Source organism: Neophocaena asiaeorientalis, unplaced genomic scaffold (assembly GCF_003031525.2).
Source record: "Neophocaena asiaeorientalis asiaeorientalis breed wild unplaced genomic scaffold, Neophocaena_asiaeorientalis_V1.1 scaffold134, whole genome shotgun sequence".
Classification (NCBI taxonomy): Eukaryota; Metazoa; Chordata; class Mammalia; order Artiodactyla; family Phocoenidae; genus Neophocaena; species Neophocaena asiaeorientalis.
The window spans coordinates 13,137,594-13,155,776 of NW_020185339.1; the positions used below are offsets into that span (position 1 = coordinate 13,137,594).

The window sequence follows — 18,183 nt, forward strand, 5'->3', positions numbered from 1 at the left end:
CTGAGTGATCAAACCCCCCCGTCAACACAATGGGAACCAGCAATAAGAAGCGGACTATCTATCCAGCTTAATTTTATAGCCAGTATAGCTACAAAATTGCCTTTATTTGTTTGACATACCTACATTTAAATTTCTAATTTAGAAAAACCTAAATTTTAAAACTAATAATAAGGAATGGAGGTGGGGAGTAGTAGACCTTCGTTTAATCATGACTGGCCCTGACCCCTTCCTAAAACCTCACCTTAAAAAGTTAAAGGAATTTTTAGTAGTATAAAATCCATAAGGGGCTTCCCTGGTGGCGCAGTGGTTGAGAGTCCGCCTGCCGATGCAGGGGACACGGGTTCGTGCCCCGGTCCGGGAAGATCCCACATGCCGTGGAGCGGCTGGGCCCGTGAGCCATGGCCGCTGAGCCTGCGCGTCCGGAGCCTGCGCTCCGCAACGGGAGAGGCCACGACAGTGAGAGGCCCGCGTACCGCAAAAAAAAAAAAATCCATAAGGATAAGAGAATGGGGAAAGACAACAGCAAATAAGAGAAGGCACAATATTTTGAAAGCTAGGAAAAAAAGAGGTAACTAAACTAACTAGACCAAGAAAGCGGAAACCTAAACCTGAACGGAAGAAGCCATCAAGCTGATAAACACAGAAAGTAGAATAATGGTGGTCTGGGGCTGGGATAAATAAGCAGTTACTGTTTAATAAGTACAGAGTTTCAGTTAGGGATGATGTAAAAGTTCCGGAGATTGACGGACAGTGGTAATGGTTACACAACAATGTAAATACACTTAATGCCACTGAACTGCACACTTTAAAATGGTTACAATGGTAAATTTTGAGTTATGTATATTTTACCACATTACTACAATTTAAAAAAAAAAGCAGCAAGCTGACTCATGCTGAAGAGATTCAGGTATTGGTAGCATGATGAAGACAAAAATGCAGGGTGCGGCTGGAAACGAGATGAGTGGTTGAAAGTTCATTTAAGTGGCCTCACCCCAAAACCAATCTTCTCCTCATCCCTGGAGAGGGTGTACCACAGACCCTGATCTTTGGAACACAGGTCAACACTGAAAGCAAGACAAAATGATTAGAGAAAAACAGGAGAATTATTTGAAAGTCTGCATTCTAAATAGGAGGCAGAAGGCTGTCTCCAAGAAGAAAAAGGAACTGACAGATTATCTGATGTGTCCAACCATATTATATTTTATATTTGTCAGAGAATTGCAAATTAATTAATAGACACAAAGTACATAAAATTTCAAACTCAGATAATTATTCCAGAAAACATTAAGTTGGACAAGAAAGGAAATACGATCACAGTGAATTTTGTGACAAGGCTGTGAAAAATATTTGCATAGTCATAATAATTTATATACTAAAGAATTTACCCCCCAAACCTGATATCCTATAAAAGGAAGATGAGAGAAAGGGAAACATGTATAAATGTTTGCAGGCGGCAGAGAGATTAAGATGACTAATCCTCATCTTTCTTAGAAGGAAAGTGAGTAGCTACTGTCTAAAATGAAAAGCCAACAAAAAGCAGAACTGACTTAGAAAAATAAAGACACATCAGAACAGCTGAAGGAACTGAAACTGACTGCCCCTAAAGGCTGGGAATTGGACATGAGAAGAGATGGTGCCCTGCTATTTTTATAAGCCTTGAATATTATTTGATTTTTAAAACTACATATGTACAAATATCACTTTAATTTTTAAATAAATAAAAATGAAGAGGCAAAACAGAAAATTGTCAAAATGTTAAAACGATCTGAAATTGTCTAAACTGAGTATACGCCTTTTTTTTCTCCAAACTATTGTGTTAAAGCTTTCTGTAATTCTTAGGATTTTCAGTAGTATTGAGGTCAACATGCTACTTGCTGCTGTGCCCTTCAGTGCTGTCAGGCATCACCAAAATGAGGCTCCAGCGGGAGGAAATGGTGCTGAAAATGTTGTCCCCGACCAGCATGCTAAGCCACCAGCCAAGAACGCGCTGGTGCCGGAAAACCCTGATGCCCAGGATGAGCAGGTGGAACAGGAGGAGGAGGAGAACAAGGAGGAAGACAACACAGGTGGGGAAAATGCAGCTGATGTCACATGAACTGCAATGCTTTAGAACGGGACAGAGCTACAAAGAGTTTACATGGGGAAGAATGCTAGGACTTGATGGATGACTAGTGTTTCCAGAACATGTCATCTGGGTGGTGTCTTTATACACACCGTTCTTTCTTGGTTTTGCATTTTACCCTGACCACACTGGTCATTTCTCCCTTGTTCATTTGGGATTTGAAGAACACCTCCAAGCATCTCATTTTGAAGGCCTAATCACAACCATAGTAGGGTATGTACTTTTAGCAATAACACTGATAATTTATCATGGCTTGGCAACTCTTGTTAAATTTCACAGGTCTCGTCACTAGCTGGGAGTCTGCTATATTGTTGTTAAAGGTCTCCTTGTTAGTGGTGGTAGAAGTGTTCCCTCTCATTTGTGGCTGCTGACTGGATATCTGTTCCCTGGAAATGTCTGTTGCTTCTCTGAAAGATCATGTTTCTGCATTAACTAGTAGGAATGGTGTCTGTTTTCTACTTTGCCTCCATTCTGTTACTGAGACAGGTACTTCAACCTGGTGTATTTTGGTTTCTAAGGAATCTGAATGATCCAGATTTCTAAAAATCCAGTACAAGAAATGATTCACTTGACTATTTATAAGCATCTCCCAAGATTTATTTTGTCAGTGGTTCTCTTTGGCTCCATCGTGCTCCTGGTGCTTTGCCTACCTATTCGTGTAATTAAGAGTCTGCTGCCTAATTTTCTTCCATACAGCGTCACGCTCCGCAGTGATGCTCCACTGAGTGAACTGTCCCTTGAGCTGCTTCTGCTTCAGGTTATCTTACCAGTGTTACTTGAACAGGGACACACACAGCAGTGGCTGAAGGAGCTGTGTGAGCAGTGACCATTACTGCTGGAAACTTGCTGGATCTTCATTCCTATTTGGTGGAAGACCAGGAAGAAAATGAGAACAGTGCAAACCAACCAGTGAACAATAACCAGCCTATTTGAAATAATAATGCTATTCCTGTGGTGGGGGAAGGTGTATATGCAGCTCACCAAGCCATACTTCAGCAGGGAGGGCCTGCTGGCTTTCAGCCTTACCGTCGGCCTTTAATTTTTCCACTCAGGATATTTTTGTTGATTTTCTTCACGTGCAAGGACCTTACTGATGGCCAGGCTCATCTGCCTTACTCTACCAGTATTTGCCAGCCGTCGGTTAATGTCATTTTGGACAGGGACTGCTGAAATCCATGAGCTCTACACAGCTGCCTATGGTTTCTACGTTTGCTGGCTAACCATAAAGGCAGGGACGGTGCTGGCGACATGGATGCCACAGGGATGCAGAGTGATCTTCAGAAGGTTAAAGGGTAGTCCTGCATGATAATGAAGACTTCAATAGTTGCAGTGCTGCTGGCTGGAGTCGTCCTGCTTCTTCTGGGGCTCCTGTTTGAGCTGGTTATTGCTGCTCCCCTGAGGGTTCCCTTGGATCAAACTCCTCTTTTTTTCCCATCACAGGACTGGGCACCTGGAATCCTGCATGTGAGAATCTGTAGCTATATAACACTGATGGATCCTCAGTGGTGGTTTAAAACCGTAATTGAGCAGGTTTAGGCAGATGGCATCTGGAACACTGACCTTCACTATATCATTCGGAAACTGGCAGCGCCAGTGATCTCTGTGCTCTTGCTTTCCTAACGTGTACCTTACATCATCACATCTGGCACCATTCCTTTACTAGGTGTTAACTGCGGAAATGCAAAACTTGGTCCACTGGCGAGGTTTTCCACTTTTACTGATAGTCGTGGTATTGACAGGAATCTTGTCCTTCCAGGTCTGCTAGTTTAAGTCCCTTTATGAACATATTAAAAATGACAATTACCCTGTGGGCCAACGCCTCATGAACTATGAATGGAAATCTGGCAAACAAAGCACGTCTCCACCACCTCCACATTCATCCCAAGAATAAAGTGGTTGTATCAACTACCTTGAGCTTCCCCTTGCCTTTATGTGTCCTTTTTTGTGGACTTCTCTCTTCGGAGGTTTTCCCCAGTGATCTCAGTATTATTTTTAAGTTAAATGTATTTGACTTGCGTTCTCAGCATTCAGAGAGCAGCAGTGCAAGGCTCTGCTGCCCTTCCTGCATCTTTTGACATCACTGCTGTCTGAGGTCTGTATACGCGTAAACAGAAGTTTCTGGATACCCTAAAACCTTGGATTAAACAGAATGTGCACTGTACATCTTTAAACAAAATGTATATTAATTTATTAAATCTAGTTGTCACTTTAAAAAAAAAACACCTTTCTTATAGCACAATTCATGAACTGATACAGTATGCGATTCACTGGAGAAATACTTTGGGCATATAGCAATTCTAAAGCCTAACTGTTTAAAACCACTCTATAAACACAGTATTTTATTTATTCCTTTCCCCCTAAGAATATATATTTGGATATATTTATATAAAGTCTTATATTATTTGTAACTCTTGGACCAAATCCAAATTTTGACATTTCAAATGACTAACATTTGTAAGCCCCAGTGATGGTAGAGCTGAACTTAAATAAAGTCTGAGTGCCAAATGATACAAATGGACAAACTGAAAGGCTACTCATGGAAAAATATATAAAAGTACTAAACATGCAAAAGAAAACAGGAAACAATCTTATCTGCAAGAACTGTACAACTTGCGACTTTTTAGTATATGTGCTGCCAAACCGAGCACAACTTACAACTTTTTAAAAGTCACATTCTTGTGGGCACAAATTCACCAACTAAATATAATCTAATTAACATACTTCTTCTACACAGTCGCAACCAAGAACTTCATTCCAGAAAAAGAAAATACTTCAAAGCACAAGATTAAAACCATGAGCAACTACATCAGAATCTACTGAATTTTTTTTTAATTAATAAAGTTCTTTTCATATAAAAACTATGAGCCTTGGTTTGTTTTTCCAGCAGTACTAATGGCCTATGCTGATCTACAACATATAGTTGTTCATTTTCATGTATCGACTACGTAACAGATTTACAAATACTTAAATAACTATCACAAAGGTTTAAGAGCATTAAAATCATATGTTATACTGTTTATACTGCACACTCATATAAATAGAGTCAGAGATAGAGCAACCAAAGAAAACCTCAAGTATTTGTCACTGAGTGCCCACGTGTCAGAGAACATGACAGAGAAATTCCTATGTGACAAGACTCCTGCACTCAAAGAGTTTGAGATTTAGCAGTGCACGAAAAGAGGTAAGAAGTGTGTGTGGTGGGGTTGCCAAGACCAAGACATGAAAACAATTCATGAAAAATATAAAAAACTAAATGACTAAGTACTAAACTACAAAATATACAGGGTAAATTTAGAGAAGAGGAAGATAACAATTGCCTTGAGAGAGGAAGAAGGCATTGAACTGGGTCTCAAAGAAGTAGAGAAACATTTGAAGAAATAAAGGAGAAAGATCAATGTCTCTGTCTCTCTCGTTCTCTCTCTCAATTTTGCTGTATACTTAAACTACATAAGGACATAAACTACATAAGGACAGCTGAGACTTTCTGATTCCCAATCCTATAATCTATGCATTACTACACTATACACTATTTTATGTATTAAGTATGTTACACTGGACTTCATTATCAACCTCAATTTCCTATAACCAAAAACATTAGGATGCTATAAAAAAAGATGCCCATCTTAAAGTAAGTATGCTATAATACACAACGGCCAAATGGGTCTCAGTTAAGACCACAGAACTTTTACAGCCAGAACCATGGCCTTCCCACTAAACTGAGATATGTTACTATTCCAGGACTATTCCTTTAGCCAATAGGCCATTCTAATGGGAGGGTACTGCCCAAGCAACAAATTTCAAAGCTAAAGTCACAGTTCCAAGGAATTCATATATAGAAATTTTTCATTGTTTTATCTAAATTATTTTGATTGTATGCTGATAGCTACCTAAATAGAGATGGAAAATCAAAGAAAAATAATATATCTAAATGAAACACTACAAAATAAACACAATCATGGAATGCACAAGTCATTATGCCATACAGTTATTAGTCACAAACTTATTATAAGCTTTCTCAGGAATTATATTACTTTTTACACCTAACCTAAAATTTTCCTTCTCTAAATTGGTAAGATCCTATTAGTTTTTATACATCTACAAATGGTATCTATGTTCACTAGTGTACCCCAGTCTAAATTAATATTCATCACAAATTGAAAAACACTCATTGGTCCAGCACCTGAGAGTCATGGTTCCTTACATCCTCTCTCACTTCTTTCTCTTTTCCCACACCCAAAGACAGAACACTCTCATGCTCTCCCATTACACTCCCATCTAAAACCCCTGAGCAGTAGCCAGGCGCTCCCTCCCCCTTCCACGAGGATCCACTACTTAATTGATCCAATTTATCCAGTATACAGAAGGGTGTAACCAAGTTTTCTTTCAATATTTTTTCCTGTGTTTTCATGTGTGACCGAGAGGAGGAGGGAAAAGGAGTTCTAAATGGAGGCACAAAAGAGCCGAAAGCTACCTTCAGCCCTCTAAGGCAGCTGTGGCACAGTACAAAAGCAATGTACCTGAAGTGCAGGATCAGGGTCTTAAGCCCAGCTCTGCCATTTAACCATTTCTTAGTTGAATGACCTCTTTCACTTAGCAATTCAGCCTGCCATGTCCAGTTCAGTAGAGTCTTTGATAATATCCATGGCTCTTAAACCACTCCACTAAGCAGCCACGTATTTGTAGATGGATCACTATTTCTACTTACCTTTGGATATGTTATGTGATCTTTAGCACACATCTTTGATTATGCCTTAGATTACCATTTAATTATACAAGCCTATCACCAAGGAAATAATTGTAGTGGATATCAAGAGCAAAACAGAAATTGGGATCAGTGTTTTATCAGTAGTATTCAGAAAATCAATAATGAATAGTAACAATCACTAAAGTACTTTATTAGCCATTCAGGAATCTATTATTTTTAATTCTCTGAAAATGTATCAGTTCATACACACACACAACATCGACTTTTATGTATTATTAGTTTGTTTCAATGATTATAGATCACACTAGTTAAATATCTGACCATCAAAATTGTATACTCTAATAGTCAGGGTTAGACACTAATTAACTTCAGTTACATTTCACTGGTGACTGTATAAAAGGCTATACAAATTTCTATAACTTACCAAAAATTAACTCATACAATGTTTTACTGCTTCCACCACAAAGTTTTATCTAGTAGCTGAATACAGTATTAACATTTATTAAGCAATCTCCTTAAATATATTTAGTAGTTAACAGTATTAATATCTTATTAAAATTATTTCCACTGAAGAATACATATCAGTACTTTCCCAACTTATCAGCATAATTGTATTTGCAGTACTATTCTAAATTACTGGATAAACTAGAAAGAAGACTAAAAGTTAATTATAATTTTTTGAAATATCTGGGATCAAACCAAATGCTACAGAACCCAAGTAAAACAACAAAATCAAATATATTCTCTGGGGATATAGGACAAAAAACAGACTTCTGGAAGTCTTATTAACATTAAGACAATAAACTAAATTTTGAAACAATTCCTAGAAATGTTAATGCTGTAAGTGACTCTTCTCCATGAAGAGAAACTTATGCAAAATAAGCATGTCTTAAAGGCCAACTCAAACAGTGCTAGAGTGAAAATAAGAGACATCTGAAGATAACGTTACTGTCTCATAATTTTTTTTAAAGCACTAGGAGGAATTTTAAGGTTAAAGTAAAAGCATTAATCAAAGTAAATATGAAGATAAAAATAAGAGAAGAAAAACTAATGCAACACTTCTGGAACAGAAGGGGGAGGAGGATTCTAAGTAACCAAAGATGAAGATAACAGGAAAAAAAAAAGATAAGTAACTCATGTGCAAAAACACTTCTGGAATCTGCATTGAAAATTAATTATATAGAGTAATTAATATAAAATATGAGGTCCCACCTACTATACTAAAGCATGAAGAGTTTGTATCACATTTTTCCATGCACACTCAATGAAGACTTTTCCTCCACTGTAAATTCACAAAAGGTTTTTGTTGGTGCAATTTACTATGCCTATTCTCAGCCCTAGGATATTTTTGTACCCAATCTCAAATTGAAAATGGGATGCTATCTGTCCTCAAAATGTCGAGTTATTGGCAGAAACGTAGCTCCATGTCTAATAACTTTTATGCTCCGCTACAAGTTTTTTTAAGTGGTATTCTTGTTGAGATGTAACTAGACTACCTGTATATTTTAAAATATAAATTAAAACTTATGGGATACATTGCTCATGACTGATATAATGCATCTGAGCCACCATTACCCATCTCCCTCCTAGCACTGAAAAGGAAAATGTAGAGACACTGCTCCACCACTTGGCTACTTCCTGCTAACTACATCTGCCCAAACTCCTCTTAGGAGCCCAAAGGGAAATCTATACCACTGCTGCAGAAGCTCACCATCTGTGGCCACTGATAAATGTATTAAGGAGGACTGACACAACAGAGGCAACTGCAATACTTACCGTCAGCTATACAATGAGGACTGTCGGCGGTAGGCAGAATTCAAAGACCCAAGATCCCTGCTCCCTGGTGTATTACCCTGCATAATCCTTGGGACTGCAAATATGATGGGATTTCACTCCCATGATTAGGTTAACTTTAAGAAAGTTGACTTATGATGGGGAATTATCCAAGTGGGCCTGAACTAACCACATAAACCCTCTAAATTTGGGTCTAGAAATAAGAGACAATTTTTAATGGCTCTCTATTGCCTATAATACTGCGCTGGCCAAAAAGTTCCTAACCTTGCACCAAAAAACCTGAACAAACTTTCTGGCCAACCCAATAGCAAGAGCTGCCTACTCTACCAGCTTTTTAAGGACTTCTGTAATCTAGCCCCAGTCTTACCAATATAAAAAGAAAAGATGGGCTTCCCTGGTGGCACAGTGGTTAAGAATCCGCCTGCCAATGCAGGGGATACGGGTTCAAGCCCTGGTCCGGGAAGATCCCACATGCCACGGAGCGACTAAGCCCATGTGCCACAACTACTGAGCCTGCGCTCTAGAGCCCGCACACCACATCTACTGAGCCTGCGTGCCACATTAGGCCCATGCACCTAGAGCCCGTGCTCTGCAACAAGAGAAGCCACCGCAATGAGAAGCCTGGGCACCGCAACGAAGAGTAGCCCCCGCTTGCTGCAACTAGAGAGAGCCCATGCACAGCAACGAAAACCCAACGCAGACACAAAAGAAACAGAAAAGAAAAAAATAGTATTATCATGGGTCAAATAGTCATGCTTAACAGAAAGTTAAATATAAGTTAAAACTAACTACTTAAGACTCCAAATCTAGACACTATTAATAATTCTGTTAGGCACTATTGCTCAGTTCTCCTAAAATTCAAGTTTTTATTACATCCTTCAGTTCTGAAAGACTCCATTCTAGAGAACTACACAAACTACTAAGATTGTTTAGCATGCAAGCTACAGTCCAGTTAATCAAAAGGTATTAATGGATGTATCTATACAACAAGAATATACTTATACTGAAGCAGAGGCATGAGAAAATAATTAACACAATTTCTAACAGTATAAAATCAATACCAGCAGGTAAGTGCTAGACCACCAGGACCAAATTAATTAGACTGAGTGTATTCAATGCACAATTTTTGCTCTAAGTTTTCATTAGTTTGAAGCAACTAGTTTCTTTGTTCCGTAACATATCACCTAAAGATTCTAAGCTCTGTACTACTTACAAGGTGTTTACTTAGCACTTATGAATGCCATTTCTTATTAGTCATTTTTGCCCAAGAGTATATGTTCTGGGATGAGAGAGACAAATTAGGCAAAAAGCCCCAGCTCATCACTGCTCTTCACCTCCCAAGGAACATCTAAATGCCATTTAGTCCTCATGTCCTTACCAGAGAATACTGTATGAAAACCTAGAATCAACAGGCTGGTATGGGAGAACTTTCTCAAATGTTGTGAGGATTAAATGCTGAGTCAGCACTTAAAAGATCCTGAGAGTGAGTGATTCCTTAAATTTTGTGCTCCAGATGCCTCCTTTCTTTACCCTACTCCCGGCCCGGAGTTCAGCCAGGAATACTGCTGAACATCCTATAATGCATAGGACAGTCCCCCACAACAAAGAATAACCTGACCCAAAATGTCAATAGTGCTAAAGTTAAGAAACCCTGGTATAAAAGAAAGAACACTAAGTTAGAATCCCACCTTTACAACTTATTATCTAAATGACCTTCAACAAATTATGCAACTTCTCTAAGTTTCCTCATGTTTAAAATGGATAGCATGCTCATGTTGAAGGATTTAGGAGTATAAATTGATATAGAAACCTTTAGACACTTTACAAATGTTAGTTTCCGTTCTTCAGAGTGAGTACAAAAATCTTCTCTATCAGAGGTAGAGCTGTGGACCTCTCAAAGATAACTTCAAACTATGAATGACACATTGTACTCTGATTTATTTTCTGAATCTCCTATCAAAGTCTAACCAACTTGAAGGCAGGTTCTTATTGGACTTGGTATCCTCAGCCTCTACAACAAAGGAAGCACTGAGTTGTAGAGGCTGAGGATACCATCTGTTAAATGGCCAAATGAGCAAATAAGCTCTAAGTATCTACCCACCATAACAAAGCAGTCATCGCATTGCACAGTACAGAATTACCAAAGAATGTAAGAAAATGTAACTCTTGTCCTGGAGAAGTTTTAAAATAGTAAGAGATATCTAACAACAAAACAAAATATGTAGAGAGATTTAACACATAGCAGGCACTCAAAAAAATCTCATGGGTAAAATTCACATGAATAGCTGAGGTCACAAATGAATATTAGTGGGATGCACAAAAAAAGTTACAATTAAATAGATTTAATCAGGGAAAGTCCTATTTTTAATTACTATAATCCTTCAGAGTACATGCTGCTAATATCTTCCAAAGGCAATGAAACAGTACACTTAAAGAACAAACATCAAAATGTCAAGTGCTATCATTTGTCATTTTAGCAGTACTCAGCTAAATTTCATAATTCAGATGATGGTAGCATATTTTAACAGGTTCAAAGGCCACCTTAAGCAATTTTAAAAAATACATTAGATTTTAATAGAAGCTTATCAAATTCCTGACATCCACAATCCATCTTAATTATTTTAAATGGTCTGAGACAGAATAAGACCAAAAAGGCTGATGCTCAAATGTCTGAAATACACTGCTGAAAAGGCTGAGCTCAAGCATACCAAAAGTGTGTTAGAAGCAACTTTTTAAATGCACTAATGTAACAATTATTTTTAAACCAACAATTTTAGAAAAACAGCAGTTCCTATCTAAAGCTTATATAAATATAAGACACTGGGTTTGCAAGTGTCAGCAGAGTTTTAAGATCCCTTTCTAAAGCAATAGTCTCCTTCTGTTTTGCTTGGTATCTTAATTTGCCTTTAGTTTCAAAACTAAGTTTGCTAACACTGTTCCTCTCAAAACCTCAGGAATTCCATTACTAGTTTTAAGCTAAATTAAAGGAAAATAAACCCATTCAACCCATGGCACAAAGTATGCACAAAGTGTTTGTTGATGCTCATAAATAGACTGAGAAATTTAGACATGTCTTAAGGACAACAGCTGTATAGTCAACTCTGGTTTGCCCCACCATGGAACTGAATAGAAAGAGAATTATTGCTACCACTTCAAGTGAGACCAGCACAGATACCTTTAAACCAACTGAGATATAATAGAACATTCTCTTTAAATCAGAGCCTTTGTGTATGTTTTCACTTTAGGGAAAAATGGTTAGAATACTCTTTAAAAAAATACACATGGAGCCAAGATGTTATGAGCCTCTCCCCCAAAAACAATGCTTAAAATGCCCTCAACACCGCCCACCCACTTGCCTCCGAAAAAAAAAAAGAAAGAAAAAAACAAGCTATAAATACTTGACATACAGATGGTTCTTTGTCTTATCACTAGAAATCTTCTTTTACATTCTGTATCCCTATTCTCAGACTCTATAAACCTTCCTGACAAGTACAGGTATTTTCACTTTCATCCCTCTCCATCACCTCTGTCAAATCATAATTCATCTCAACTCACCTGAATCCCAGGTATCAAGATCCTGTGAATGGGACTAGTAAAAGAGAAAAGTACTGATACTCGAAAGAAAGGGAAAAAAATCCCATCTTTCCCATTTCCTGGCTCCCTCCCTTATCTTGGCCCAGCACTGCAGAGTAGCAACAAATGGAAGGAATAAAAGCACCTTAAGCTCATTCTATTGCTATTTCTCCTTCTTTTAGCCCTAACTCATTCACTGCTCCCCAAGCATCACCCTATCTAACCCCTACTCTCCTGTCCCAGGTAATGGAAGTCACAAACAAGGGCCTAGATTTTGGGTAGACCCAGTTCCCTAAGAGAGGAATGCAACAAGATGAATGAATTTCCACGAGTCTTATAAAGGGTGATTCGAATATACTGTGATATAATGAGTTACAACATTTTTTATTGCCTGACCTAGTAATAAGCTAAATACCATTTTTATGACTTATTGGAAAAACAGGCTCCTAATCCCAAATTCCTTTTTTTAATTCCCCATTTCCCCCATCCCAAGCCTCTAGCCACATCTTTTTTAAAACAATTCATTAAAAAAAAAAAATTCATTTACAAGATAGAGGCTACCTATATAAGAGTCAAATTACAATGACTGCTAGTGATTAAAACAATAGATTTGTGACAAAGTAAACAAGTGAATGCCAGTAGCTTGTGCAACATGAGTGAACCGTGCTTACAACCACATAATTAATAAAAGGAAAGAAAATAAATCTGGTTATAAACAGCATATTACCAACCAGTGATCACACTTTTGCAAAGAATATATTATAAAACCAATATTCTAACTTTAGAAATGAATATACCATGAAGAATAATTTGGTAATACCTATTAAAATTTTTAATGCATATATCTATTGGCACAGAGATTCCACTTCTAAAATTCAAAGTACTGATATATTTACACAGGTGTGATATATGTATACAATACTCACTGCTGCATTATTTATAAAAGGAAAAGATAAGAAAAAACCTACATATCAACCAAAAATGGAATGTATAGTATATTCAATACAATGAATACTATGTAACCAATAAAAAGAGTGGATATGGTTGTAAATGTAGGAAGAAACTTGCTACAAACAGCAGTTGCCTCAGGGAAGAGGACCCAGTAGACAGGGAGATGGGAAATGAGACTTGTTTTCACAATATACCCTTTTGCACCTTTGAATTTTGAATCATGTACACATATTACCCTTTTATTAAAGATGAGTAAGCTAAAAATTTGTTAAAGAATTTAGACAATTCTCTCCAATCCTCTGATGCATAAACAGTTCTACTTTCCTCATCTGTAGGCAACGTTAATCAGGACTGAGAATCTGGGCTACTAGAGGTTACCAATAACCAATATACAGGGTAGAGGGCTCATTTCCTCTTTAGTAAGAAGAGGTACAACTATGGCAACTCTGCATCAATCAAAACAAAGTATAATATGCGAAGAAAGAGGTGAAGAATTTATCTTACCCAAAGCAACCTTTATTACAGAAATAAAATTGGATGCAGTATAATTTTGTCAGCACTCTGAAAACCGTGCTTCGCCAAAAGGAAAAAAAAACTATCTGGCTGGAATTTCTGGTTAGGGTCTAGATCTCAAATGGGTACATGCACCAGAAATATTTTGTAAAGAACCTAAGAAGGGCCAAAATCATTCAAATCCAAAAGGCTAGAAAACAAGGGGAAGGGGGAGGACAAAGTCATGGGCAATGTTTCAAATGTCAAAAGAACGTTTAAGATATTTTTCTATCAGAATTTTTCTCTTTATCTCTTAAATTCCAAGTAAGATTGAACGTAGAAGTCCCTCAGTAATTAAAACTCAAGCAATTGAAAGAAACAATTCAAACTCTTTTTCAAGCTTATTTTTAAATGTTACTATTTCATATGATTTTTGGTTTTGCTGCTAAAGAGAACAATTAATATAACAGCAGCTAATACTAATCTGGTTCCCTCTTCCGCTGATTCGAGTCCAATTATAAAACCAGGAAAATAGGGGGAAAAAAGTCTTGACGGGGGAAAAAAAAAATTTAGGAAAAGGATCATATTTATTTTTTGTGAAAAACAATACCATTTTTGGGGTCTCGTTAGCAACACTAATGACATTTATGACTTAGCCATCTAATCACACAGCTGTATCACTATGTACAATTTAAATTTTACAGACTTAATGACTTGTTTAAAAAATGTAGCTCAAAGGTTTGTTGTCATAACCGATTACAGTATTCTGAAGGCTAGAATATATCTCAGTAAGTGAAAGATGCTAGCTGGCATATCAAAAAAAATTAGTATATTCCTTTGCCAGATTCACCTGGACTAATGTCAAAAAAGAAAAAGAAATAAAAATCACGAAATAAAGTTACACTTAAGAAAGCAGGAGGAGGGCTTCCCTGGTGGCACAGTGCTTAAGAATCCGCCTACCAATGCAGGGAACACAGGTTTGAGCCCTAGTCCAGGAAGGTCCCACCCACAGAGCACTAAGCCCGGGTGCCACAACTACTGAGTCTGCGCTCTACAGCCCGTGAGCCACAACTACTGAGCCTGTGCTCTAGAGCCCACGAGCCACAACTACGGAAGCCTGCGCACCTAGAGTCCATGCTCTGCAACAAGAGAAGCCACCTCAATGAGAAGCCTGCGCACCGCAATGAACAGTAGCCCCCGCTCGGCACAACTAGAGAAAGCCCATGCGCAGCAACAAAGACGCAACTCAGCCAAAAATAAATAAATAAATTTATTTAAAATAAAAAAGAAAGTAGGAGGAAAAAGTGCCTTAGAATTAATATGTGGAGTTCATATATCTTGATATTTACAAAGGGAAAGGAGAAGAATGTTATCAACTGATGTTTCATTTTTATTCTATTTTATTTTATATTTACTAGTAAACCATTTACTATGGCTCAAGAGTGTCCAAGGTACTTGATAAACTTAACTAAAGAGTAATACTAATCATAATATTAATTATAATCATACCAAAGTTACAGATTAACAACCACACAAATGAACATTTAAATTCATATCAATGGTGTTCAATCCTGAGTCGAGTACCACCTAAGGTAGAACTGAGAATTCTTTAAGCTATTTTCAAGATTTAAATAGCCTAAAAGCCTCACATACTCTCTGAAATATAACTTTTTACACTAACTATATACATATCCATTTCTTTAGATCCTAATGGCTCAACTGATGCTTCATGAAATAACAAGTAATGGACAGATAAAGATTGATCAGATTCCAAACTAAGAAGATAATTTAACAGAAGGAACAGCAAAGTTTATGTCTGTTCCCCACTCCATTTTTCCCCTTTACATTCTTTTATTTCACAATCTTGCAGTTAAAACACTGCAAGATCTTAGTCTTGTTCTCACATATACATAGCCAATATAAAATAAAAACAAATGATTGTAAGCCTGATTTTCACCTTGGGATGCACCTTCATTCTTTACATAGTTAGTACAAAAGAAACACTAAGGAGGAAAATGAAAGAAGGGCCCAAGATGTGGGATAACTGCAAAAACACAACCCCAAACATACCTAAAGACCACTCGAGAGTACTTAATGGCTGGGTAAATAAGATGACCTAAAAGGCATCTAGCACCTGCACAGGAGGCAAAAGGACATGCTATATTTGAGCCTTATACAGATCTAGATACAAATCCAGTAAGTCCCCTACATACGAACCTTCAAGCTCCAAACGTTCAAAGGTATGAACATGCGTTCACACATCCAATCACGTAAGTTAGTTCATGTATCTGGCGTACACTGTCATGTGCGTACATTGTCACGTATGTGCATCCTCTACAAGTGTTTCTGTTTTTGTGTACTTTACTGTACAGGGTACAGTAGTACAGTATCTGTATTTCAAGCCCAGGATGTGAGTGAAATTGCAGCTTGCCCTCTGTCTCCTATTGCTGACGATCCTTCAGCTCTACCATCTCCCTCCTCTTCTCCCTCTCCAGTCAGTAACTCTTTTTTTTTTTTTTTAGCTCCGCGGGCCTCTCACTGTTGTGGCCTCTCCCATTGCGGAGCACAGGCTCCGGACGCGCAGGCCCAGCGGCCATGGCTCACGGGCCCAGCCGCTCCACAGCACGTGGGATCCTCCCGGACTGGGGCACGAACCCGCGTCCCCTGCATCGGCAGGCGGACTCCCAACCACTGCGCCACCAGGGAAGCCCCAGTAACTCTTTTTTACCTGTTCACTCGATGCCAGCCCCTGTATGCCAGCTGTTGTACTGTACTACTGTACTTTTCAAGGTAGTGTACTGTAAGATTAAAAATGTTTTCTTTATTTTTTGTTTTTATGTATTAATTTGGAAAAAGTATTATAAACCTATAACAGTACAATAAGTCCCCAACATACGAACAAGTTCCATTCCGAGAGCATGTTCCTAAGTCCAATTTGTTCATAAATCCTAGGACTCCATCATTTATTACCTGCCTGACCTTGGGAATCTTACTTAACTCTGAAGCCTTAGTGCTCTCCTCTATAAAACAGAAATGAGAATAATAATTCAATAGAAACTCATCTAACAGGACCTCTACTTTATCAACTTAGAGAAATAAAGAGCTTAAATTCCTCCATAAATCACTTCCTGATGTCCATCACAGGCTGACCACTTGCACCTGGTAGTCCTCTAAGTCAACCACTTTCTTAATGTGTCCTCACCCTTCTACTCTCACCAAATGAGCTGGAGGCTTAACAAGAGCCAGCTGTTTGTTCCCAAACCCATGTATGCCAACTGCACTTGTTATTGTAATTATGTAATTTAAGATTATGTAAACTGATGAATTATGAGCGTGAAAGGGGTTGTTTCTCCGAAAATTATGTTGAAAAATTCAAAAAGATTCAAAGGCTACTTATTTTTTGGAAGTTATTATAGAGTTATATGTATGTAAAACAGCTTTAAGAGAATAGCTGAAAAGCATAAAACTGTAGAAGGATTTTATTTAATACATTAAAAGTGCCTTTAAATTCTCTGTTCTAAAACGTATGGATACCGGGGTGGGGCGGCGGGGGAATGAATTGGGAGACTGGCATTGACATATATACATTATTGATACTATGTATAAAATAGATAACTAATGAGAATCTACTGTATAGCACAGGGAACTCTACTCAATGCTCTGTGGTGACCTAAATGGGAAGGAAATCCAAAAAAGGGGGGATATATGTATACGTATAGCTGATTCACTATGCTGTACAGTATAAACTAACACAATATTGTAAAGCAACTATATTCCAATAAGAAAAACTAAAAAGATGAAATAAAATAAATTCTCTGTTCTATTAGACAGCAATACTTAATAGATAAATGCCTCATGGGTGTGGATTATGCTAAAAAGACAACTCAGAACTCTAATGAAAGGACCCATCCATAAAGAAAAGCCCTGAGCCTATAGGGGGAAAAAAACGGTGAAGGAATGTATATTCGAGTTAAAATTAAAAATATATATCATTTTTTATGATTCCCTGCTAATCAACTTTTCCAACTTTCTACTCAACATCACATATGAGATCTTCACATGTAGCTACCTCAAAAATTTACAAGAATATTATGACGACTAAATAAAATTAAGCACAGTGCTGGCACTTAATGACATTCAATTTAAAACTTCTGTTTTACTGTAAGGGTTTTGTTAGTACCCTGATGGTCTGACTACTACTCTAAGAATACAGTAATGCTTTCTTCCAAAACAGAAAAGTAAAAGGCACATAATTTCCTTGTTATTCTGTTATTTTTATATTTGGGTACACTATACATACTCCATACATGATTAACCATATAACTCTGTGGTGGCCATCAAAAAAGTGAAGACGGGGCTTCCCTGGTGGCGCAGTGGTTGAGAGTTCGCCTGCCGATGCAGGGAACACGGGTTCATGCCCCGGTCCGGGAAGATCCCACATGCTGGGAAGCGGCTGGGCCCGTGAGCCATGGCCGCTGAGCCTGCGCGTCCGGAGCCTGTGCTCCGCAACGGGAGAGGCCACAACAGTGAGAGGCCCGCGTACCAA

General features: G+C 38.0%; 1 protein-coding gene and 1 pseudogene across 3 annotated transcripts in view; one reads left to right on the plus strand and one right to left on the minus strand.

Moving 5' to 3' along the window:
- The window catches only part of FRS2 (fibroblast growth factor receptor substrate 2), a 116,902-nt gene that overhangs the window by 86,802 nt on the left and 11,917 nt on the right, over nucleotides 1-18,183 (minus strand). The gene's annotated exons all lie outside the window — the stretch shown is intronic.
- Nucleotides 1,865-4,013, plus strand: LOC112394414 (E3 ubiquitin-protein ligase MARCH6 pseudogene; annotated as a pseudogene).